The sequence below is a fragment of the Ursus americanus genome, chromosome 21 (genome assembly GCF_024610735.1).
Source record: "Ursus americanus isolate L20-20 chromosome 21, mUrsAme1.1.p, whole genome shotgun sequence".
Classification (NCBI taxonomy): Eukaryota; Metazoa; Chordata; class Mammalia; order Carnivora; family Ursidae; genus Ursus; species Ursus americanus.
The window spans coordinates 28761870-28774303 of NC_142147.1; the positions used below are offsets into that span (position 1 = coordinate 28761870).

Consider the following 12434-nt stretch of genomic DNA (forward strand, 5'->3'; position numbering starts at 1 on the left):
GCTCTGCACATGGTTATCCTTGGATCTGATTCTCATTTCTGGTCCCAACAAGTCACACTCCCTCTGACTGTAGAGATGGTTTCTCCCTCTTACAGCTCACCATCTATCTCACAAGCAACTGGGCTAAAAGATCCCAGTTTAAAGCAGAAGCAAACACATGGGTTTTTCCTGTCCATTCTCACACCAGCAGCTACTGAAACTGTACCACATTTCAAATTCAAGAAGATGCTAATAATCAAAAGGCTGTGACTTTTTTATTGTCTAATGCACCCAGAATTACTAGATCTAAAGGTTAATGCTTGTTCAGAAACTTCCATTTTCTCAGTGATACAGAAATATTAGCCTAGTTGAGAAGTTTTAAGTGATTTCAGCTTATACTTATCATAGGGTTCCCTTGGGTAACAGTTTTGGCAAGAATCCAGGGCTAAACAACTGAATATAGTAAGTGCTAGACTTCAGATCAGACTGATTTTCAACCCCTGACCAAAATAATTAGAACACAGCTGCCCGGCCTCTCCCATAAGAAAAATTCCCTGATCCAAATTAAAATATTTACCTAGTATGAATCTTTCTGTGTAATCATAATCTTCCATGAAATGGCAGCAAGATGCCTTTATCAAAACCTGATCAGAAAACATGAATCACTGATTGCTATGCTTAGGAGAAGTAACATTCTTCACTGACTTTAAACATTCACTTAACTTCCAACATTAAGAACCTAAAAAAGAAACAGCACAGAGCACTTCAATGGACCTATAAAATATAATTCCTAAATTGGCTCACAATTTCTCTCAGTGTTTATAAAACTCAGATTTTTACCTGAACTCTTAGATGACTGAGAATTAGCCAAAAAGGTTTTCAGAGAGGAAACACAAATGAAATCAGCAGGTTAAGAAAATCCAGTTAATGTCACAGCTATGGAGAAAACGCTGCCAGAAAGGAGCAATGGTGTGCGGAAAGGGCCCTCTCACTTAACACCAGACACACTCCAAATTGGAATTGCCTATTCGGCCGCATCTGTTAGGATTTAAGGATTATATATCTGCTGACCCAGCAATGCCATTTCTAAGAATCTGTTCCCCAGAAATAACAGTGTGAGAACATAAAAATGCCTGCGCAAGGATCATTATAGAATTATTCATAACTGCAAAATTTGGAAACTAAATGCTCATCAGTAAGGGAATGGTTACTCAAACTATAGAATATTTATGCAATGGAGTACAATGTAGGTATAAAAAATATATACAGGTTTATACTGAACCTGAAAAGATGCCCACAATAGACTGGTAAGTAAAAATACACACTGCAGCGCACGAGTCCATTTTTGTTTTAATGGGTTTGAACTGCAGAGGTTCACTTATACGTGTTTTTGTTGTTGTTTTGTTTTGTTTTTAAGTAGGCTCCACGCCCAGAGTGAAGGCCAGTGTGGGGCCTGAACTCACAACCTTGAGATCAAGAGCTGCAATCAAGAGTCAGATGCTTAACTGACTGAGCGACCCAGGCACCCCATACCAGGTTTGGTTTTGTTTTTTTTTTTACAGTACAGTACTATAAATGCATTTTCTTTCTCTTATGATTTTCTTGTCTCTAGCTTATTTTATTGTAAGAATGTAGTATCTAATACATGTAACATTTTAAATACGTGTTAAACAACTGTTTATGTTATCAGTAAGGCTTCTGGTCAACAAGAGGCTATTAGTGGTTAAGTTTCTGGGGAGTCAAAAGTTATACACAGATTTTTGACTGCTTGGGGAGAGGGGATCAGCAACCATAAACCCATGTTGTTTAAAGGTCAACTGTATTAGCCTCTGGGGTTGGGAATGAAGAACAGGCAGGTGGCAAGGAAATTTCACTGTTCTTTTCTGAAAAAATTTAAGTGGTGGAACTATGGGTCATATTTACTTTCTTATTTGTAATAAAAAAGCAAACAACAATGAAAGCTTTTGCATCTCCAAGAAAAAAATGAGAGAAGAAAAACCATCTTTCACTTTCTAAGCACAACAGTAGAGCTGAAAACAAATTTTAATTAAAGAAAAATGTAGAAACAGTATAGCACACAGAAATCTCATGCCAAGAGACGAATCTAATTAGGCAAAGAAAAATGTATAGCGCTCCTGTACCAAATGTAGGAAAGCTCCAAGTTCCTCGTATCCTGCCAGAGAAGTATCTTCGGGGGGGATTCTGCCCTCTAGCGTACCACGAAAGAAGCTAAAGCACATCAGACAATCAACTCAGCAAATCAGCACGTTATTAGTTAACCAAAATAGTTTCACTTCATTCCTAGAGCATCACAATTCTCTCCTTAAAGGAAGGTTCCACAACCTTGTTTCCAAGTCCGTTTCCTACGATCATACTAAGTAAACTCTGTGAACGTCATAATTTCAGCTATCTTTCTATTCTTCCCTACAGTCCCAGCAAAGCACCCAAAGCACTTTCCTGACTCGAATTTCACACCAAGAGAAATCTGGCACAACCAAGGGTAGAGTGTTATAGCAAAATAAAGTTTTAAAAGTTTATAACACATATAGCCACCCAGCTGTTAAACTCATAGATTTTTGAAACTTGTTCAAACTATAACTCAATGATAAGAGCAAAAGGAAGAAGGCTGTTCTGTGTAATAAAGTTCAAATCCCCTAAGGATTTTCTAAGAACACTAGAATTTGTTCCACTCTGGGCAACCTTGAAAACCACTAGGGACACTTCCTAGGTTTATAGTATTTGTTGTGGGTATTCAATGCAAACTGACAGAGGTTACCCCATCCTGGTGACCACAAATGAAAAATGTTCTTGCTCTGAAAGCTTTTCTATGTTTGAGACCTCATTTAGATGCTCACATTGGCTGGCACTTCACTACTTGACCCAAATGGTCAAATTTTCTACCAAATTTTCTTTCCTAGCTTAGCCTGGAACAATCTCTTCAAATCAAGAATGTGAATGAGATAACCTTTAATAAATTCAAAATATTTCAACTATCCATGGGGAAATCTTTAGAGAATTAATTTTAATTTCAAACTCATTTACTCTGTACCTGCAATACCTACAGAAGTATATCTAAAAAGCAAGTTAAGAATAAGTTAAAACTGGGGAGCCTGGGTGGCTCAGTCGGTTAAGTGTCTGCCTTCAGCTCAGGTCATGATCCCAGGGTCCTGGGATTGAGCCTGCATCGGACTCCCTGCTCAGTGGGGAGCCTGCTTCTCCCTCTCCCACTCCCCCGCTGGTGTTCCCTCTCTCGCTATGTCTCTCTCTGTCAAATAAATAAAATCTTTTAAAAAAAAAAATTTTTTTTTAAAGATTTTATTTATTTATTTGACAGAGATAGAGACAGCCAGCGAGAGAGGGAACACAAGCAGGGGGAGCGGGAGAGGAAGAAGCAGGCTCATAGCGGAGGAGCCTGATGTGGGGCTTGATCCCATAACGCCGGGATCACGCCCTGAGCCGAAGGCAGGCGCCCAACCACTGTGCCACCCAGGCGCCCCTAAAATTTTTTAATAATATTTTTTATAATGATTTTTTATTATGTTATGTTAGTCACCATACAGTACATCCCTAGTTTTTGATGTAAATAAATAAAATCTTAAAAAAAAAAAGTTACACCTGAATGAAGCTGAATATTTAACATCCACTGAAGAACATGAAGGTGAAAGTCCAGTACAGAGTTTACAAAACACATCATCCTGGAGCTGACAAGTAAAATAATGGCAGGACCACCAACACTGCCAGAACCAATCATTTCCATTGTCATAGTAGGTCCTTGAAAAATGATCTTGGGGCACCTGGGTGGCACAGTCAGTTAAGCATCAGACTTGGTTTTGGCTCAAGTCATGATCTCAGGGTCCTGAGATCGAGCCCCGTGTTGGGCTCTGCACTTAGCAGGGAGTCTGCTTGAGATTCTCTCTCTCCCCCACTCTGTCCCTCCCGCTCATGCTTGCTCGCTTTCTCTCAATAAAGAAACCTTAAAAAAAAAAAAAAGGTAATATCTTCTTAAAAGCTATTTCTAGCCAGTCCTACCCTGGAACAAATGACTGCCAGAAGAAACGCACTAAACGCAACTGGGCAAGGATTATCTCCTACCTGGCTCTCCTGGCAACACCCTCACACAAGCTGCCTACAACGTAGGACTCAGACCTCAGTAGGAGCCAATTACCAGACAGAAGCAGCAGTAACATCACTGCTCTTACCCCCAGTTGACTGATTACATGTTGTGCACAGTTTCATTACTGACTGCTGACAGATTATCAATGTACAAACACACCTGGAACTCATTTTTTAAAATGTGCTACCTCTTCAATTTCATGTGAGAGTAATGGGACTGATATCCAGTACAGGAAACCTGGATTAGCTGTGGTTAATGGGGAAAAAGCCTACAAAGGAAAAGGGAGGGAACGTTCATCTCATTTCCCTAAAAAAAACAAAAAAATTCAAAATAGCTTTCAAAGAGTTCCTCATCAGTTATAAAGCTAAAGAGATACTTCTTACCCAAAAAAGGCCAATTAGGTGGGTAAGAAAGAACGGTGTAGGACATAGTGGCTGAGAGTTCAGCCTCTGGTCTCAAACGGATCTGGACTGGAATCCTGCCTCCACCATCAACCACAGAATCTTGACCAGTTAACGGCACCTCCCTGAACCTCAGATTCCTGGTCTGTGCAATGGGTACAAAGTTAGCACCTACCTCTTAAAGTATTTAGTAGATTTAAAAAAATAATACATGTGAAACACCTAGCACTGTGCCTTAAATTTGGCAATCTGTCAATAGGACCTATTTTTCCCTTCGAAAAAGGTAAAGAACACTTAACATGCAGTATGACAAGATGATATGTCTGATATTTAAAGGACAAACTGGTCCCAAATGAAACTGACCTGGTCATTGAAGGGAAACATGTCATCCCAGTGTTAAAAACACCTGACTACGGGAACCCAGCAGGTAACAGAAGGAGGGAAGCAGCTGAGTTGGGGCCAGGAAAGGGCAAGCCCCATCTACTCTGCTCCAGCTCACCACTGCTCTAAGGAAAGACAGAGGGCAACGGCACAACTTGTCGTTTCTAAAGAAAAGCCAGTAAACCAGACTTTTATGTCAACCCTCCTGATTTTTAAATACTGGCCAAATAAAAACATCTAAGGACAGGCTTGTCCATGAACTGCCAGTTTGCGAAAGCCTGCCCTAGAGTGCAGTCTCAAACCAGAAACTGAAGAAAAGCCCAGTGGTTATATAACTGAGGGACTCCAGCTCCCTAAAACTGTGCTCTAAGGGGATTTTGGAAAAGAAAATTCTTCTCTGTACAAACTGTCCTAAGCAATGCAGATATTTAGTATGCCTGAACTCCACCCACTAAGTACCAGTGGTCTCCTCAAGTCTTGTGATGACCAAAATATCTCACCACACATTTCTGAACACCTCCTACTGACAGTACCACAACCACTAAGAATAACAAAGTTAAATCCAAAAGTTAGTGGGAAGGTCAAGAACATCTATTTACAAACAGCAGTAAAATAAGAACAGGGCCAGCTCTGAGTCAACTAAACTAAAATCCCAAATTATCATCAAACAGGAAATCTCCCTAAGTAGAAAGCTAAAAACTGGTTGTGGGAACAAATCAAAAGACTTAAATCCCTCTCCATACTTCTAGAATTAATTAAGATGGAAGGAAACTGCCTTATCTTTTTTCTAGCCATTGCTTTAATAGTGTTACTGAACACCATAGTTTTCCACCCCTCTTTTTTCCTACAGCCGGAGCTTACATACAGAACTGTACATGCTTCAGAGAAATCACAGTGGAAACAAATCTAGGCACCCAAGGCACCCACCCTTTGTAACGTTCCTGGATTTTTCTCTTATGGCTCATTCTCCTATTCAAGAGCATGTCCAGGTTACCAAACGACCAAGCAATTCCACACCCAGGTACATACCCAAGTGAAATGAAAACACATGTTCACATAAAAACCTGCACATGAATGTTCACAAACATATTATCGGTAATAGCCAAGAAGTGGAAACAATTCTATGTCTATTGACTAATGAATGAATAAACAAATGTGGTATATTCATACAGTGGAGTACTATGTGGCCATAAAAAGGAATGCAGTACAGAAACACGAATGAATCTTGAAAACATTATGCTAAGTCAAAGAAGCCAGACAGAAAAGGATAAATATTGTATGACGCCAATTACATAAAATGTCCAAAGAGGCAAACCTAGACACAAAAGTTCGATTAGTGGTTGCCTGAGAGTGTGCGAGATAGGTAGCGATGGAGAAGGACTGCATTTCTTTTTTGGGGTGATGGAAATTATTGTGGTTCATAGCTTTATGAACACACAACGCTGCAAATATGCTAAAAACCAATGAACTGTGTAATTTAAATTGGTGAATAAATAAAAACAGCTTAATAAAGCTGTTTCTAAAAAGAAAAAAAACATATCCAATTTTAAATCATTAAATCTGGGATACCTGGGTGGCTCAGTCAGTTAAGCGTCTGCCTTCAGCTCAGCTCATGATCCCAGGGCCTCGGGATGGAGTCCCACATCGGGCTCCTTGCTCAGCAGGGAGCCTGCCTCTCTCTTCCTCCTACTCTCCCTGCTTGTGCTCTCTCTCTGACAAATAAATAAATTCTCTAAAAAAACATTTTTAAAAAATCATTAAATTGACCAATACCATTTGTTCTCTTAAAGACTATATGACAGGTCATAACTGCTGGAACACCCACTTTCTTCCAATCATCTTAGTTATTATAATAATTACCAATAAGCCCTTGATCATGATATTTACTCTTAAAACAAGCTGATTTTCCGCTTCTTGGAGTGGCCAATCTCGAGGCATTAAAAGTAACCTCACTGTGTCTCTTCACCAGGAACAGGGGCACACGCCAACTGACCAGGCATTTCACAAGGGCATCACCAGGAGAAAAAAGTCTGATTTCTGGGGTAGCCTGTCTTTTTTGTTGTTGATATGAATACATTTATTGTGGATAACATGGAGGTCCTTTCTTCTCTGTGAGTAAAGATATTTGAAATATAATTAGATCTAGTTTTTTTAAGGATTGATTAGGATAGGGATATAAGGAACATAATAATATGTCATATTTACGAAGAGAATATCAGATTTTCTAATGAGTTGTTTTTAAGTTCATCTATTGATTTCTTCTTGGAAACAATGCATTCTCCCATGGAAAAAATGTTTAGGTTTTTTCTGTTTTGTTTTAAGATTTTATCTATTTATTTGAGAGCGAGACAGAGCACAAACAGGGGGAGGGGCAGAGGGAGAGAGAAGCAGTGACCAGGGAGCTCGACGTGAGGCTCAATCTCAGGACCCTAGGATTATGACCTGAGTTGAAGGCAGATGCTTAATTGACTGAGCCACCCAGGCACCCCTAGATCTAGCTTTTAAATGTTCTTCTCAACGAAAAGCAACTCCTTGAAAAGGGCTTAAAAAAAGATCAACATAGATCAGAGCTCTGACTGATCATCATAACAAGAGATCCTGATAAAAAATTAGAAACGTTTCCACCTAATATTGCGGCTATGCCTAATTCTTGTTTTAAGTGAAATGTTCAATGCTCTCTATCAGAAGACTGTATATTGAAATATGTAAAATCTTAAAAGCCAATAAGGTCTTGTTAACACCTGTCCAAGGAGGGTGAGAGGGATGAGGTTACCTGCTCAGGCACAAAGAATGTTCCATAGATAAAAGGCTCCTAGGGGCCCACTGGTCAAACACACTGAGCACAGACAAAGCATAGCAACAGTTGGGGGCTGGGAGGGGGGAGGGTGCCTGGGTGGCTCAGTTTAAGCATCTGCCTTCAGCTCAGGTCATGATCCCAGGGTCCTGGGATCAAGCCCCGCATCAGGCTCCCTGCTCAGCGGGAAGCCTGCTTCTCCCTCTTCCACTTCCCTTGCTTGTGTTGTGTCTCTCTCTGTCAAATAAATAAAATCTTTTAAAAAAATTAAAATTAAAAAAAAAAAAAAGAAATAGTCGGGGGCTACTGTCTTCGCAGGTCTTTAGTCTGGGTCTTCCACCTTCAGCAGGACACTGTGGAATTCTGACTTTTCTATCTGGGAAGCAAACATTGCTAACCTGACACCACCCACGACATTGTGTTGAGACTCAACAATAAGGTCTTTGTTTTTTTCTGTCTCTTCTCTCAGTAGACCAAGAAGACAAGACAAAACCACATGGGAAAATGATGTTTTTCACTTAATCTTAAATTTTATTGCTTCAGGTCATTCCCAGTCTCTAAGGAGGCAACTAAATAGTAAGCCCTTAGTTTAACAAGTTGATGCCTGCAGCTAGGATTATAAACTTCACCAAGTTTAATAGTAGCCTACTGCTGGAACAGGTGAGTAATAAATGGGGGGGTGAAAGCTGACCTAGTCAAATACCCGCGAAAGCTGGATTCAAATGGCCACTGGTGCTGGAGTGAGGACTGGGGCAGAGGACTGACAGGGCAGCAGGAGGGATGGAGGGCAGGAAATGGATCAATGGATCAATAGATCAGAGCAACAGAACTGCAGGAATTCAGACACATCAAGTGAGTACTGTACTTTCTACAGCCAAATGTAGAGAATGCTTCTTATTGTCTGTGATTCCTGCCTCTAATTAAAATTGGGTGTTTGGTTTACTTCATTCCCAAAGCATAAACTTTGGCTTTTTATAGCCCAAGCAGTGTGCTATTTTAAACATGAAGAGGAAATGCATTTTCAATTACAAACATTTGCTCCTGTGAATCTGTTCTTATTTGCTAGCAAAGGATGTGGGACAGGATGTTTTACCCTCCTGCTCTGGTTTTCCTGTATTGCTTAAATCTGTTTAGAGAGAAGGAAAATAAACAAATAAAGTGTTTCTGCTGGACAATTTCTGTAAACTGAACCAACTCCAAAAATGAAAATGAAAAACATCTGTGGAAAAGTATTACAATAAGTTTATTTTAATAAATTGGATTATTCCTATAGATTCTTCCCCCGAAAAGACTTCCCATGCCAGGCACATGCAGCCTGCAGCAGATACTAACATTCGCAATAAAATGTGCCCATTTGGACACCCTAGATCAGACGCATTCCTCTTGACCCTGTCTTTTCCCTCAATTGGAGAAGCTGAGACGCATTTCAGAAAAATGATCTTGCCAACATTGAAGGTCACCTTCTGGATTTACTCAGAAATTTTCATGTACAACTCTGAGCGCTTTTTTTACTCAGGCAGACATATCCTTAAAATCTGTTACATTCTGTTACATCTGTTACAATACTACTGCATTTTAGAAGAAATTGGGGTGCCTGGGTGGCTAAGTTGGTTAAGCATCCGACTCTTGGTTTCAGCTCACTCAGATCATGATCTGAGAGTCATGAGATCAAGCTCCGTGTTGGGATCCATGCTAGGATAGAGCCTGCTTAAGATTCTCTCCCTGTCCCCCTCCCAAGCACTATATATATATATAAATAAATAAATAAATAAATAAAATCAATCTTTAGACAAAACCGATTTTAATCAAGAAATTGATTTTAATCAAATTTTCCTTGACCTTTTTATAAGGGAGTCAGTGGTCCATCCATCTACTGAAAGGTGTTTTACCAGTTGGCCCCTGCAGATTCCATCTGTCCTTCTGCTCTCTGTCCCAGGTGCGGTCCTGCATGAACAGCCTGAGAAAGACACTCTTCTTCATCAAACTTTAGTCCAGCTCCTTTGAGCCCTCTTCTCAGCTAGGCCTCAATCTTGGCCTCCATCCTTGCTGGGCATGCATTTTAGCAATTTAGCCCAATTTTAGCAAGAATCCTCCTAGGTCAGTTTTAAGAGAATCCTCCACTCTTGATATCTGATTAAGTTCCTCATTCCCCACCCTTGATGTGTAAGCAAGTACTTAGCCTTCCTTCAGCAAGAATCCTATTAAGTCTGTGTTTAGCAAGACTCTCCCTACCCCTGGTGTCTCTGAGCAATGTTCCATCCTCAGACACCCTCCCGGCTGCCCTAGATCTGCTCCTTGGCCGTAAATCCTCAGCTGTCTATGCTGTACTGAGAGTTGAGCCCAATCTCTCACCCTTACTGTGATAGTCTTGCCACCTACTGCAATAATCCCAAATAAGTCCTCCTTACCATTTTAGTAAGCGTCAGAATGGAGTGTCCTGGCAAGAGATGGGAGAAGAGGAAGAAGGGGAAATCTGGGTATTCATGTCCCTGGCTTCCCCCTGGAGAGCCCACTGTTCAAGTGAAGGTCTCAGCTCCTGTCAGGAAGTCCTCCCTGTCTTCCATGCCAAAACGGTTCCCCCTCTTGCCCCTTCAGGTCTAGGGGAGGTAATGCGGCCTCCTATTACTAGCCCCGAGCACATCACAATATTCTATCTCTGTGGTTTTTCATTACTTTGTGAGTTATCAAACTCTCCTCAAAGTATCCTAATTTTGAGGATGCCATCTGTTGCCTGCTGGGTCTCCCTAATACAGATATCATGTCAGCAATTTACCCTTGAGAGCTATTCATTCTTTCTAAGAAAGGAAGGCACGGATCCGGAACACAGTGAGGCTTCCACGAGTTACTCAGTAACTGAAGCAAGCTGACCTTGTCAAGCTGCCACCTCTCCCTCCTCTAGTTATCTCCATCAGTATAGCAACACAATGTTTTCTGAAACACACATGGTTTCCGAGTAGAATCTCTAAGCATCAATAGGGGATTATTTCAAGAAATACCCAAGGAGACTAGAAGTAAAAACTGTGCTAGCTGAAATGAACTATGCTTGAACCCTAAGGTACAAGAAACTTTGCCTTTATTTCTATCTGGTACTTAATCCAGAGTTAATTTTTACAGTAAGACTTTGAATAGATGTAAGAGACACTCTGTAATAATACCACATATATGCCTATGTGGTAACCCAAGTAAAACCTGCAGAAAACGATTTGTCAAATTCAGATTGTAGTAGATTACGAAATCAATTCAGTGGCCCATGACCTTTTTTAAAATGACACATACTACACACAACCATGTAAAACAGAAAATCAGAAGTCATCGTACGTACTAAAGGTAAATATTTCACCAAATTTTACTTCACTTTTTTACATTCCTCTATGGGCGTACTAGGGCATACTATAAAATGCATTCCTTACTGTGAGTCAATCAAGTCTGAAAGCTACTGGTCTGAAGAGAATCCCTTTCAAACAATTTAACAATTATAAGGCTAAAAACATGCTGCTTCAGCCTACAACCTCATATTTTTTTATCTCAACCCTCACTAAAAATAGGTTATTTTGTCACTCAGTATAAAAATTTTATGAAATAATACTTACCATATAGTATAGTATGCTATTTTTTAAAAGATTTTATTTATTTATTTATTTGACACAGAGAGCGTGCACACAAGCAGGCAGAGTGTCAGGCAGGCAGAGGGAGAAGCAGGCTCCCCGCTAAGCAGAGAGCCCAACATGGCGCTCGATCCCAGGATCCTGGGATCATGACCTGAGCTGAAGGCAGACACTTAACCGACTGAGCCACCCAGCCACCCCTAGGTATGCTATTGTTTTTATTCCATTTTATTTCTTTTCTTTATTTATTTTTAAAGATTTTATTTATTTGAGAGAGAGAGAATGAGCATGGGCAGGGGCAGAGGGAGAGAGAGAGAAAAGCAGACACCCCACTGAGCATGGAGCCCAACGCAGAGCTCAATCCCAGGCCCTGGAGATCATGACCTGAGCTGAAGGCAGACACTTAACTGGCTGAGAAACCCAGGCACCCCCGATTTTATTTCTTTTAAATGATGATTATAAATCACAGCTTGAAAACTACTGGCCCAAAATACGAACAGGGCCAGTGCAGAGAGCCCTGTTCACATTACTCTGTTCCTCCCACGGCTGTCCTCTTTGGTGTTTACATCGTTTCCCCTGTGGTAGCAAGCTCTCAAATCCTTTTCCTTCTTATGTCTCTATTTAACTGCTCCGTGACTTCTGCCACCTGCTCACTCCGGTGGGAGCGAAAGCCTTGGGGTAAGGAGTAATGAAGAGTATGAGGCAGATGTGGACATGGCCCGGCCTTGTCTTGCACTCACCAGCACGGCACACGCCCGAGTGCGGCCTCTTACCGCAAGCACCTGCCGCTCACAGCCTGAGGACTGAGGGCATATGGGAGCGGTCCTGAGCCAGTGACAGATGGGAACTGGAGGAGAACTATTCCAGTGTCCTTGCCCTCGCCGTGTTCTTCACCACCTCTCTGAGATACCTAGCAGAACCGAGTGAGCACCAGCCGCCACTGGCAGTAAACTGCCAGAATCCACTTCCTACCCGGGCTTCCTTCCCAGCCTTTTCCACTTCCCTGCTGGGGCTTCCTGGAATCACCTCCCACACTAATGACTTGAACTCAAATCTCTGTCTCAGGGTTGCTTCTGGGTAAACACAACCTAGATGAGCACACAAACTTACACAGCCTTGTTTGGAGCCAGGGCTACAAAGATGAGAAAGGTCTGCTCATA

General features: G+C 41.1%; 1 protein-coding gene across 3 annotated transcripts in view; it reads right to left on the reverse strand.

Annotated features, from left to right (window-relative positions):
- The window catches only part of CFDP1 (chromatin remodeling protein CFDP1), a 123049-nt gene that overhangs the window by 86923 nt on the left and 23692 nt on the right, over window positions 1–12434 (reverse strand). The gene's annotated exons all lie outside the window — the stretch shown is intronic.